The 14,272-nt window shown below is 37.2% G+C and overlaps 1 pseudogene; it reads left to right on the top strand.

Annotated features, from left to right (window-relative positions):
- The first annotated feature begins 516 nt into the window (after window positions 1–516).
- Window positions 517–13,932, top strand: LOC120179862 (annotated as a pseudogene).
- Window positions 13,933–14,272: the final 340 nt, after the last annotated feature.

Raw genomic sequence — 14,272 nt, 5'->3', positions numbered from 1 at the left:
GATCGTAGAGTGTGTTAAGTACACCTCCTCGGTAAGACGACGACAACGACGACGATCAAAGCCTACGATCCCAACGTACTCGACGAGCCTCGAGGTGACGAGTTCCAATTGACCGTTGGCCATGATCGTTGCCCATATAACCGTTAACCAACGACTACTTTTTTGAATTTGAAAGAACTCGTCACGCCGAGGTGATGAGTTCCACGTGTTTTTTAATTTATATTTTTTATTTTATTAATTTTAAAAAATATATTTTTTAAATGAACTTGCCATGTCGAAGTGACGAGTCATTTTAATAATAATAAAATAATGATCTATATGGAGTCTATTTCACGAGAATAATTTAAAAATAATATCTTTAAAGGTGACGATTTTGATGTTCACTATAGAGAATGTCATAGTTTTTAAAATAAAGTTCATATTAACCCAATCCACCTGAATAATTAATCTGCTTGAATAATTAATCCGTTGGGGTATTGGAAAAAAAACATAAATAGAAACCAAGCAATCGGCCCGATTCCGTTCTGTTGCTTCGTCTTCGTCTGTGGGACGCGAAGGCAAAAGGCAGGCCAGCCAAATAGCTTCGAAAAGAGAATCAATCTGTGGAAAAAATACACATAGAAAGCAGAAATCAGCGATGGGAGAGAGCAACAGCAGCGTCGATGAGGATTTCCTTCTCAAAGAATTCTTCGCTGAAGTTAGCGAAGTCGAAAGAGACAATGAAGTCGTCAGGTTTTCTCTATCTCTCCATCTCTTTTCTTATTTTCTTTGAATATAGTAATTTTTATCTGTATTTTCCCGTTAATTTGTTCTTATACACGGAGTTTATGTGTTTTTTTCAACTTATTTTGGTTTGATTGCTCTCACATATTAGGGTTTTCTTTCTTTCTGTAAATTTTCAGCTCAAATAATATACTTTACCATTCGATTAATTGGCATACTTTTTAAGTTCGATATTTATAAAAATATGCTTAGGTAGGAAATATGTGTATATTTTGTAGCTCATTTTGCCGTTTAATCTTGATAGGTATTATTTGTATTTGATGCTGTTTTTAATTCCAGATTACATTGTTTTTCCGTTCTTTATTAGAACTTGATATTAGTGGATGTTTTCAAGATCAAAGTCATGCAAGTAGCCAGTACTATCTAAGTTGGTGAAAGCTCTAAATACACTAATATTTAATAAGAGAATGCTTTGATGTTTTCGGCATTTTTATAACCGATGTCCTATTAGCCTATGCTTAAGAGAGAGTATCAGAAGTTGAATGGAATTTGAATGCATTTGCTTATGATGTAAGCAGTGTATATAACATGAATTTGTGGCACTTTGATATACATTTGGTGGTTTAGTGCTGTAGTCCATGTGAAGCATTATTATTTTTTCTAATCCCCTTGTGCGTTTGTTGAGATAACCAGAAATGCAATAGATACATGATTCTTTCCTTCCACATAAGTGTGCAAGTTGAATATAAGACATACACAAGATACTTTCAGGTTTGCCAAAGCTTGTTCTGTTTGAAGGGTCATGGCCCCATCCTGACCCAGTTTGAAGTTTCAGATATGTGGCCAAAATGGGCACTTTAGAGTTTAGGGGATGAAGAAAAAAATAGTTGTAGGCTTGTAGCAATATAGCTTCCCCCTTATCTGTTTGTTGCCACCTTGGTTTTAAAAAGCGTAAAGCGCCCTAAAGCGCCTAAGGTCCTAGACGCCGAAGCGCTAAGCGCTAAACGAAAGCACTCGTTTTATGCACAAGAAGCGCCAGAAAGGCCGAAATTTACAAAAAAATACAAAATATTTATAAATTATCTTATAAATACTTAAATATCATATTCAAAACTTATAAGTACTTAAACACCAAAATATAATTCTCAATTTACTTATAACTTATAAGTTATAAACACTTAAATACTTATATACGATTAACCATACGACTATACGAGCATACTAATCTCAAAAGATGGTCTACACTAAAAGTAGTCTAAAGTGAGATGAACAAAAGTATTTTTTTAAACCCTCAATTCCTTATAACTAAAAATCCTCTAAATCGTCATCAACTCGGACAACACCATCTCCTTCATCACTAGACACTCCAATATCTTCTTCCATCTCATCTTCATCAACTAAGCATCTACGAGATGGTATACTAGAGATAGGATTATGAGCAGGAGATTTTCCTTTATCATTTCTCGATGTTCCGGCTCCATCATTCATTACTTTTGATGCTCTAGTTAGATAACTAGGCTCATATGCACCGGAAGCGTTAGCAACATCACTCTATGTCAAATCCTCACCAATAAACACCGCCTCATCATCATCTTCATCTTCTTCCATTCTTCTCATCAACCACTCATTGCTCTCATCAATATCTTGCAAAAGAATGGGATTGGTCTCCTTACTTTTAGCTCGACGCTCCAAGGCATGATTGAATTTCACAAACACCATGTAATTCAATCTAGATTGTGCCAATCTATTTCGTTTCTTAGTGTGAAGCTATAAGAAAAAAAAAAACCAAAACTGATAATTTAATAGCCCGCTAAACCCTAAATAAGCCCAAAAATCGTATCTGCTAAAGCCCAGAATCGTATCTTCTAAACTCGCGATTAAGCGTCGATTAGCGCTTTGCTAAAAGCGCTGCAAAAGCATCGATTACTACCGTTTAATGAATTCGTAGTGCTTTTGCTATGCTGAAGCGCCAAAGGCCTCGCTCGTGTCGCTTAGCGCTTTAATCGCGCTTAAGCGGCGCTTTTTTAAACTAAGGTTGCCACAACTATAGTGGCTGATTTTGGTCATTGTCTCATTGATGCAAAATAACACGTGGTGGTTTCTAAAACTGCAACAACTACCATTATGTCTACTATGCATGTATGGCTTGGTTTTGTTCATTTTGCTTTAACACCAGAATTTGGGAAGTTCTATTGGATTAATGGTTTACTTTTTTTTTTTTACATCATGACCTTTATTTTATGACATTTTTTAGTGGTCCATCTTATTTGAAAGAACTATCTTAATCCACGAGAGATTTTGCTTTGTCCGATCCCTGTTCCAATACCAAATTGATATGGGTGTACATAAGAAAGCTACCTGACCATCACTTATTAATATTTATTATATTAATGATCCTTTTGTTTGATGTTGTCTTCTGACTGTGTTTGCATCTAGCAAATAATAACAATTTTGGTTATTGTTGATGAGCTACTTTTTTCTATCATCCTTTGATTAACTTTTGGCTTATTTAAATTCTTTCTGGAAATCATAGAATCCTTTCAAGCTTCAAGTTAAATCCATTCGAGTTTCTGAAGCTACCATTTGATTCTTCATCTCCAGATGATGTCAAAAAGCAGTATCGCAAGGTATCTTATTTTTCCATGACCATTTCCTTATTCATTGATGATTTTATAACTTGGATAGTTATCGATTGATTTCATTCTAAACATATGCAGTTATCATTAATGGTCCACCCTGATAAATGCAAACATCCACAAGCAAAAGAGGCTTTTGGAGGTTAGTTGATTTTTTTCACATCATATATGGTGCTGTTTTCTCTCATCTGGAAAGCCTGCCTTATCAATTAACTTCAAATAGAAAATTATCAGATTAATCAGCATATTGTTGTTGTTGTTTGTATCCGCATTATTATTTTTCCATTGCTTGGTAACAACTATTGTTGATAAAAAGGAATAATGGACACCTCCTCCTTACCCCTCTGAGGACTCATACACTGAAAATAAAATTCAACATCCTGATATTCAGCATTGCTGACTCTTGATAGAAATAATCCAACAATAAGGGCTTGTGCCGGTTGAATATCTAAGGTTTTCCTACCTCATCTTCTCCTTTGTTCCCCCAACTATAAGAAGTTATCATGAAAATCAGTAAATTTGTTGTGTTTTTGTCTCTTGAGGTAGGCGCTAGCTATCATGTTGTTTGTTCAAAATGATATGAAATTTAGGATGAAACTTAGTGAATTGAAAGATGATAATGATTAATGGAAAAAAGAAAAGCGATGATGATTTGTTGTGTTGAACTAAAAAAGAAGACATAAAACTAGATAAAGAATTGAGGAGATGCGGAATTTTGCTCTCTATTTTAGCTGTAATGGTCCTTAATTTCCATCTAGTTTGGCACCATAAAATCTTCCTTTGAAAAAGTTGACAACATTTCAGCCCTAATAACACCAGATGTTAGCATATAATAACACCTGAATCACAACTGAAGAGTTGCAGTGAGATTATCTATTCCTTTGCACACTGCCACTTTCACATAAGATGTTGGGATGTTGCATCTTGCATTTACATACTTAGATACATGGTCTGTTTATCTGTTTGATGAGTGGAGAAATATTAAGGGTAAGTTGTATTAACTATTCTCTTGATGCATCTGTATTTATTTAGAATTACTACTAAAGTTTATATTAGGATGTCTTAACTACACTGGTTTTTTGACTTGTGAACAGCTTTAGCAAAAGCCCAACAACAATTGCTTGATCAACAAGAAAGGGATTATATCCTAAGCCAAGTTACTGCGGCAAAAGGTAATGCTTAAAATTTAGTAACTTTCTGAAGAGGCCTTATCTATTTGCATGGCATTTTTAATTCTCACTTAAAATTTCTTCAAAATCGAAAACATTTGTTTGGAGTATTATTGCCGGTGCCATGTACCTAAAGAAGAGTCTAATTGTAGATTTTGCACTCACTTTTCTTTGGTTGACTTTTCCTTTAATGTTATGTTCAATTAGTTTGATGAATAACATTCTGATGGCAAAGATGGAGAGAACGAGATCGAGAGAACGAGAGAGCAGATATTCTGATGGCAAAGATGGAGAGGTTCTTGGAGGGGGTTCTTGGTCTGCATTCGTTGATAATCTTAGTAGGAGAGTGAGCAGAAGAACATTAGGGGAACATTTTAGTTATCATGGAAAAGTTATTAGGGTGTTTATTCCTTTTATTAACAACAGACCGAAATACAAGGATTGTACGTTTGCATTTGTCCATTTTGCAAGCAAGAAGGATCTGTGCAATGCGGTGGAGAAGATGAATAATGTCAGGATTGACGGGAAGATAATTTATGTATCAGTAGCTAAATATGACAAGTTATCTGAGATGAAGAGTCGTGAAGGGGCTAGTGAGGAGGGCTTCAATAAGGTAGAAATAGGAGAATTGAAGGGTAGAAGATTAACTTCTCCAGCACAAGGGAAAGAGAAAATGGAACGAATGAGCAAGTTCCTTGATGGAAGGATTTATAGAGACACGGTGGTTAGGGTGAAAAAAGTTCCAGAGGGTCATCAAATAAGCAGTCAAAGGAATACTAAGGAAGAGAAGAAATCTTTGGAAGTCTTTATCCCGATGGAAGAGAGATTATGGTTGAAAAATTCACTTCCTGCCATTTGCAAAGATATTTTTGAAGTAGAATTTGTGCAGAAAGCCTTACGAAATGAGGGCTTCAAAGTTAAGGTGATAAGGTGGGGATATGCGAAGAATGCGTGTTTGGTAGTGTTTCAGTCGGTTGAAGAGAGAAGGATTGCAATGGAAGAAAAATGGGAAGCCCTGATGTTCTGGTTTGAAATATTGGAGCCAGTGGTAGAGGAGGGGAGCATTCCATTAGCTTATTGTGCGATTTCAATGATTGGTGTCCCATTAAATTGTTGGTCGGTCCCGTTCTTTTCTAGCTTAGCATCCAGATGGGGCAAGGTAGTAAAAATCCAAGATCAAACTGCACATAGAGTGGATTGCAGAGTGGCGCAGTTGTTACTAAGGGTTGAGAGTCCATATGACATTCCAGAACAGATCATCATCACTACGTATGGGAGAAAATTCATGATTAAAATTAAAGTTGATGGTGCTGAGGATTTTTTCCCAGAATTAACAGATATGGAGGTAGAAGAAGTTGCAGAGGAACCATGGGAGGAAAGCTCTTCGGATTGGAGCAAGGAAGATGTGCAGAATAGGCAAGAAGAGCATGTGGGAGTACAAGAGTTGTCAGAACCCCAGAATAGGGTTTAGTATTGGATTAGAAGTTCTCAACAAGGCAAAAACACAACTACCGAGGGAGGCTTGAATTTAAACATAGGTATGGAAAATACTTTTGTCTTGTGCAAAAATGTGACAGAAGTAGGGGATGTCTCCATACAGCAGGAAAAGTCGGAAGAAGTTAATGAAGGGAGAGAAAATAGGAAAAGTCTGGGAGGTGTTCGCATAGAGCATGAAAAAGTTGACTGCGGAAATGGGCTTATTAGGGGCCCGGATATACATTTGAGGAGTGGGTTGGATCAAGAGGAGGAGAGATTAAGCAAGGGATGTTGTTTTGAAACAGCAGAAAATAATGTTGTGCATTGTCAAACTCCAGTGCAAGTGGGGTCTGTTTCCTTGTCTTCTCATAGGAATTTGGGGACTGTACCTGGGAGTAGAATGGGAAGGGGCAAATATAAACATGTTTATTCAAGATCTAGGTTGAGGGGAACTAGGAGCTGTTTAGGTACAAGTTCGGAATATGAATATAGAAATGAGGAGGGGGATGGGGCAGAGGCATTGGAGAGCTGGAATGTAAGTAAATTGTTAGGGATTTCATTTAGAGGGGGAAAAAGCTTTTATGAACAAAGCAAATCCATTGGTTAAGGGGAGAGGAGCGCATGGGGGAAACTAAGGGGTGATGGATTTCAAGGTTATGACTGGATATAGATGACTAGTTGGAATTTACTGTCTTGGAATGTTAGAGGTTTGGGTAGGAGGATAAAGGCTAGAGCTGTAAGAAGGGTTGTTAAGGAGAGAAAGCCTTTAATTTTATTCATTCAGGAATCGAAAATGGAAGTGTTGACTCCGCTGGTAGTGAGGAAAATGGGTGGTAATTTGTTGACAGCTTCGGCAGTTTCAGCAGCTGTAGGTTCTGCTGGAGGTCTGATTACTTTATGGAATGAAAAAGAGTGTAAGGTTATAGAAGAGATCATTCATAGGAGGTTTGTAGCAATTAAGGGTATTATTAATGAGTTACAAGGATCATGTTGGTTCATAAATGTGTACGGTCCGAGTGTTGATTCAGAAAAGGAGGCATTTTTCGGGGAGCTGTTATCATTCTTAGAGAATATAGACTGTCCAGTATGTCTCGGAGGAGACTTCAATGTTGTAATGTCACAGGATGAGAAGATTGGAGGTGCAGTGAACTTAGTTACAATGTTTGCTTTCAAAGATTTTATGAGCAAAGCTAATCTACTGGATTTGCCTTTGGTTGGAGGTCGATTTACATGGTGTAACAATAGGGATATCCCAACTTATGAGAGGCTTGATCAATTCCTAGTGGATCAAAGATTTTTATCATTGTTCCCTATGATAACTCAAAGACTCCTTGAAATGTCTGTTTTAGATCATAACATCTTGCTGGAAAATAGGGGATGGAATTGGGGCCCTAAACCGTTCAAATTGTTTAATTATGTCTTGGAAGAATATGGATTTTGTAGGATGATGGAGGGAGAACTGGTCAAGCTTTGTAATGTGGAGAATAGACAACCAATCTCTAGTGTACTAAAAGGAGTGCAGGATGCAGTGAAGAATTGGTCTGGGAAGGGTTATCTTGAGATCCCCGGGAGAATAAATAGATTGGAGAAAGAAATTCAGGAGATGGAACTTAATCTGCAACAAGGTCTCTCTATGGTGTCTATGAAGAACCTAGTGGAAGCAAAGAAAGAGCTGTGGGACTTGTATAAAAAAGATGAACTGATTTGGCTTCAAAAGTCAAGATTGAAGTGGAGTTTGAATGGGGATAAGAACACTAGATTTTTCCACCAGTGTGCAAGAGGTAGAGGAAGGAGAAATGGTATCAAATCCATCAAAGTAGATAATGAAGACATTTCAGATCCAAAATTAATTAAAGCTTCGGTGGTGCACTTTTTTAAGGGGTTGTTTAATCAGGAAAATACATTGGAAGTTGAGGAGATGGACTTGGATTTTTTACAGCTATCGAATCAGCAGAGTATGGCACTCGAGAAGCCTTTTTCTGAAGAGGAAATTTGGGGTGTAATCGCTAATTAGGATTGTAATAAAGTACCTGGCCCGGATGGACTGAATTTAGGTTTTTTTAAGAAGTTTTGGTCAAGTCTGAAGGAAGTTTTGTTGCTGTTTTTTAAAGAATTTTATGAGGGAAAGGAATGGGACATGGAAACCAATCATTCTTTCCTCTCTCTTATTCCCAAGAGGGTCAATCCAGAGGGGCTTGAAGACTTTAGGCCTATTAGTCTAGTTGGGGGCTTCTACAAAATTCTCTCAAAAGTTCTGGCTAGAAGGTTAAGCTTTTGCATTAATGAAGTTATTAGTCCTTCACAGTTCGCATTTATACCGGGGAGGCATATTTTAGATTGCTCGTTTATAGCAAATGAAGGCATCGATTGTTGGAGGAAAAAAGGATTGAAGGGAGTTGTTTTTAAGGTGGATTTCAAAAGAGCTTTTGATACGGTTGATTGGAGGATCTTGCTGAAAATAATGAGTAAAATGGGGTTTGGAGCTAGATGGAGTTCTTGGATGTACAAGTGTGTTTCAATAGCTTCCATTTCAGTTTTGGTAAATGGCACACCTACGGAGAAAATTCACATTACTAGAAGGCTAAGGCAGGGCTGCTCGTTATCCCCTTTGTTGTTCAATTTGGGAGGGGAATTGCTACATTTAATGTTGGTAAAAGGAGTGAACAAGGGGTTGTTTTCGGGTTTTGAATTAGGCTCTAATGATCGTTCTTTCATGTTATCTCATTTACAATTTGCGGATGATTTAATAATTTTTAGTAAGGCTTCTATTCATGATTTGGTGAATATTAGAAGGGTGCTTTTAATTTATGAACTGATGGTGGGTTTGAAGTTGAATCTGTCTAAGAGCAGAATTTTTGGAATTAATGTGGGGGAGGAGGAACTAGTTTCATGGGCAAAGGAAATAGCGTGCATAAGGGGAGTTTTTCCTTCGGAGTACTTAGGTCTTTCATTGGGAGCCAAGAGGAATTCTTTTTCCCTGTGGGAACTGGTTGTACAAAAATTTTATAATAATTTAGCTGGTTGGAAGGCCAAGTCTTTATCTCTGGCTGGAAGGGCTGTCTTGGTCAAATCGGTGTTGTGCTCTATTCCAATTCACTATCTTTCTATTTTTCGGATCCCTATTAGTTTTCTCAACAAACTAAACTCTATCATGGCATCGTTTCTATGGGGGGATCATCAGATAAAAAGAACATTCATTGGATCAAGTGGGATTTGGTGTGTAAGCCAAAGAAGTTGGGGGGTTTAGGGATTTCGAATCTGTTGCTATTAAACAGGGCTCTTATGGGGAAATGGGTGTGGAAATTTGTTGCAGAGAAAAATTCTTGGTGGAAATCAGTTGTGTGTTGTGTTTACAATATGGATCCTAATTCATTGATGATCCGGAATACTTGGACAGCTCGTTTTTCTTGGATTTGGAGAGGAGTTGTTAAGAACTTCTTTTCAAGTGATGCATTTGGGGACTGTTTTAGGAGAAATTTGTGTGTTAGGGCTGGAAATGGAGAAACTGTTCAGTTTTGGCATGATGTTTGGTTGGGTTCGGTTCCTCTAAAAGATAGGTTTCCAAGGTTATTTGCTCTTTCGAATAACAAAGAGGGTAAGGTTGCAGAATTCAGATTGTAAAATGATTCGGGTTGGGTTGGGATATTCAAATGAGAAGGAATTTGGTGGATTGGGAGGTTGAGCAGTGGCTGCAAATTATCTCTCTGTTGAATAGCTCTTCTTTGTCTCTAGTAGAGGAAGATTGTTGGATTTGGTTGGGAAATGGAGAGGGTTGTTTTACAGCAAAATCATGCATGAAGACTTATTTTGATAGAGAGGGTATTGATCAATTAGAAAGTAATTGGGAACGGTATGTTTGGAAAGGAGTAGCTTCACCACGTGTGGAATCTTTTGTTTGGCAACTTGCTCATCATAGAGTTGCGGTGAAAGAGGAATTGCTGAAGAGAGGAGTTTCTGGGGTTGAAGACTCTGTCTGCCCTTTGTGCAGGAAGTACAATGAGTCGGTCTCTCATTTGTTTCTTCACTGTGAAGTGGTATGGGTTTTGTGGGCTAAGTTTTTAAAGTTATGGAATGTTTTCTTTGCGGTTCCTGGTTCGTTGATGGACTTCTTAATTGCCTGGGATGACCTAGTGCCGCGATCCCACATATGAAAGTTTATTTCAAGAGCAGTGTTGTGGTCTGTTTGAAAATGTAGGAATGATGTGATTTTTCAGAATGGGAAGGTAGATTCAGCGTTGTTGTTCTTCATTTCACGTTTCAGAACTGTTTCTTGGTTTGAAACATCAGTTAAGGATGTTCATTTTCACTTCGATTCCTTGATGGGGGATTTAAAACTAGCAGATCAACATGTCAATCTGAATAAGAGGTATCTTCCTTCTTCTAGGTGGAGTCCTCCTCCGATAGGGTTCTTAAAAGTTAATGTTGATGGTGCAATGGTCAAAGGTTGGGATAAGGGTGGAATAGGTGGCTTGATTAGAGATGGTAGTGGGATGGTGCTTGGGTCATTTTCAGAGAAGGTAGGGGGAGGTCCTCCCTTACTCGCAGAGCTTTTGGCGATCAAGAGAGGGTTGATTCTTATTGAGGAAGTTGAAGCTGATTTCTTTTCAAATCAGAGGATCATTTTGGAATCGGATTCTTCTAATGCTCTGAAGTGGATTAATAATCCGAACCTTAGTACTACTTTGTTTCATTCCTTGGTAAGGGATATAGCTTCTACTGTGGAGAGGAAGGGTATTATCACAAGGCTCATCTCGAGAGCAGCAAATTGGGAAGCGGATGAGTTAGCTAAAGCTGGTATAGGCTGATCTTTAGGTTTGTGTAATGGTTAAGGTGTTATGCCTTGGTTGTTCTTATTTAGGGAGTATCAGGGTGTGTTATGTTTCCAGATTTATGGTTTTCTGTTTTGTAAGAAGTTGTTAGCTGTTGAGGTGTGGAGGTGTATTATTGTTCTAATTAATAAAAGTTAGAGGCACTCTTTTCCTCCTTCCAATTTCCTTCATGTTATGTTTGTAACATGTAGGATAAGAAGGGGTTTTTTAATGAGGCCTTATTTTATAAAAAAAAAAATTAGTTTGATGAATAACTAGTAATAAAATTTAGTAACTTTCTGAGGATGCTTTATCTATTTGCATGGCATTGTTACTTCTCACTTAAAATTTCTTCAAAATCGAAAACATTTGTTTGGAATATTATTGCCGGTGCCATGTACCTAAAGAAGAGTCTAATTGTAGATTTTGCACTCACTTTTCTTTGGTTGACTTTTCCTTTAATGTTATGTTCAATTAGTTTGATGAATAACTAGTAAACTTGTCAGTTTATCAGTATGATTATCTTTGGAAATGTGCTATCATAACATGCATGTGTTTGATTTGATCATTTTGAATTGCACTTTTCTCTCTCCCCCCCCCCCTTTTTTCTTACATGAATAAGTAAAATAAACCAAAAAACTGTTGCAAAAAAAAGGTTCTCATGTTTCATTTGATGCAATGTGCAGAAGAACTTGGGGCGAAGAGGAAGGAGCAGTTAAAGAAAGACACGGCTTCCAAGTTAAAGTCATTGACGAGGTATATCCTTAATATATTTTCCTTACAGGCTTTTAATATTGATCGATTTGGTGCAATTAGAGTTTTACCTTTTCATATTGATCACTTCTGTAATATATTTGCTTTTCTATGTCTGATGTTTCCTTTACATTTTTTTTTTGATAGGAATAGATGGCCTCATTAAAAAACTCCCTCTTAGAGGTCCTTTACCATATGGTAAGAACCGACTAGCGGAAGGAGAAAAAGAGTGCCAGACTTTATTGATTGCAAAAGAATTACATAAGACTTAAAAACAGTCCTACAAGATACATAAAACTTAAACACACTGCTAAAAATCAGAACTACTAAACGCCACAACTCGCTGAAACAACAAATCCCATCATCTAATCTCCTCCTTTGCTAACTTATCAGCCTCGCAATTACAGCATCTCAGAATCCACCTCACTATAATCTCGTGCGCAGACATTGTAGAAGCTATCTCCTTAACTAGATTAGTAAGAAAAGTAGGGACAGTTGCTTGATCTTCCAACCATTCCACTGCTAGTTTGCAATCAGATTCCACAATTAACCTTCCCTTTGGTGCCCATTCTGAAGAAACAAATAAATCTATTCCTTTCTTGATTGCTTTCAACTCTGCTATGATGATAGGAGTATGACCAACATTTTCTGAAAAAGAAATCAGCTTTGTCCGATTCCAGTCTCTGAGAATACCCCCAATTCCAGCAGATCTCCCAACAGTACAAACAGCTCCATCCACATTCATTTTATAAAAGTCAGTAGGAGGTGGACTCCAACTAACCTCCGGCCTGTTCAAATCTTTTATAACTGAGCAAGTGTCTGCCAATGAAGGATCAACAATTAATGAATCCAGCTGAATAGAGCTTTTTGGATACTTTGCTAAGAACCATTTCGCTAACCTTAGCCGAACTGTGAAAAACAAAGCTAAATTGTCCAGTTTACCTCCATTAAAGATGATATCATTTCTAAATTTCCATAGAGACCATAGGATTGCCGCTGGGATGAACTTCCACATGGCAGAATAAAGCTTCAAGTATGTCCAAGAGCTAAGGAGGGAGGGAGGATCAGAGGGTAAAACACACGAAATACCCCAAAAGCCGATAATTTTATTCCACAATTCCCACGAAACTTGACAAGAAATAAAAAGATGTTGAACAGATTCTTCACAAAGATTGCAAAGAGGACATAAAATATCGTCCCCTAAGGGAACCCCCCGTTTCTTCAACTCCACTCTAACCGGTAATTTTTTATGGGATACTTGCCAAAGGAAAGCCTCAACTCTTGGAGGAACTAAACCCATCCAATTGAATTGGGTTTTTCTTGTTTACCTGCCCCATCCAATTCCTTTATATTTTTTGCCAAGAGAAGAGACTAAGGTAGTATGTTTATTTGCAGGGAAAATCCGAACAAGAATATGAACAATCAGAGGAGTTCCAGCAGGCGTTGAAATTGAAGGTTCGGGAGTTATTAACAGAGCAGGAATGGCGGCGAAGAAAAATGGCAATGAGGGTACACTGGATTCTGTTAACGTCCTTGCTTTCCTTACTTGTTCTGGCTTGTTAAAGGCTTCTGATTGTGATGATCTAATCACCTCTTCTAATGTCATCTCAGATATCTGAAGAAGAAGGTCGACTAAAGAAGGACGAAGAAGAGCAAAAGGAGATGTGGAAAAGGAAGCGTGAACATGAGGAGCAGTGGGAAGGAACAAGGGAAAAGCGAGTATGTTTTCTCCTCTCTTTTTGGTTTCTTTTTTAAGAACCCGGAATAATGAAGTTACCAGTTCAACCTTCTCTTGCTTTATTAAATGCTTAAAATGTTTGTTTTCTCTTCTCTGTTTCTTGGCCAGGTTTCCAGTTGGAGGGATTTTATGAAGTCAGGGAAAAAGGTAAAAGTTTTGTATATTAAAATCATCTTATTCGCATGCTGTGTGAACTTTAATTTACAGCCTATTTATTTTAATGACGTGTTCTATTTAGGGTTTGGGACATAGGGTTTATCATTAGGGATTTAGATTTTATGTTCGGTTTATTTTAACATGCGTCTTATTTAGGTTTAGGGTTAAGAGTTTAGGATGTATCAAGTCAAATTCAAATTCCAAGGGAAACAAATGAGAAATTGTGTTAATTAAAAAGAAGAGAGATTGATGGAATGATTGGTTCACAGTCGAAGAAAGGAGAACTTCGTCCACCAAAACTGAAGACGGAGGATCCCAACAAATCGTATGTTCAGAGGCCTGTAAAGCGTGGTTAACTGCTGCTGTGCGTGTCCGTTCATCTTAACAATGTAGCTTTTGTATTCCGATACCATCACCTTTCGATGAACCCTTCTGAACTTGTCTATTTCGACTTCTTCAGTATTGCCCAAGTACATAAATATATGTAATATAAATAGCTCAATTTCATGTTCTCCATAATTTTCTTAATACGTTATATGTATTTATGCATTTACATTCAGATGTAAATCGTAAAATTTTAATATTTTATTTTTAAACAAGAAAACATGACTTTAGGTTAATGTTATTTAAGTCGAATAACATAATTAGGTTTCGTTTGGGAATGTTTCTACAAACAAGTTTTTCTAACGCAAAATCATTGTTCTAATTTCTTGTTTTGAGTCCATAATAATGTTTCAAATGTAAATTTTTATTTTTGTTAAAAATGAATTGTATAGAAAGAATTGTTTGGAAATATTCTTACGTTTCAATTAG

The sequence above is a fragment of the Hibiscus syriacus genome, unplaced genomic scaffold, assembly GCF_006381635.1.
Source record: "Hibiscus syriacus cultivar Baekdansim isolate YM2019G1 unplaced genomic scaffold, ASM638163v2 tig00003715_pilon, whole genome shotgun sequence".
In the NCBI taxonomy this organism is placed as follows: domain Eukaryota; kingdom Viridiplantae; phylum Streptophyta; class Magnoliopsida; order Malvales; family Malvaceae; genus Hibiscus; species Hibiscus syriacus.
The sequence above is the reverse complement of the archived record's forward strand: the minus strand, read 5'-3'. Positions and strand labels throughout refer to the sequence as shown.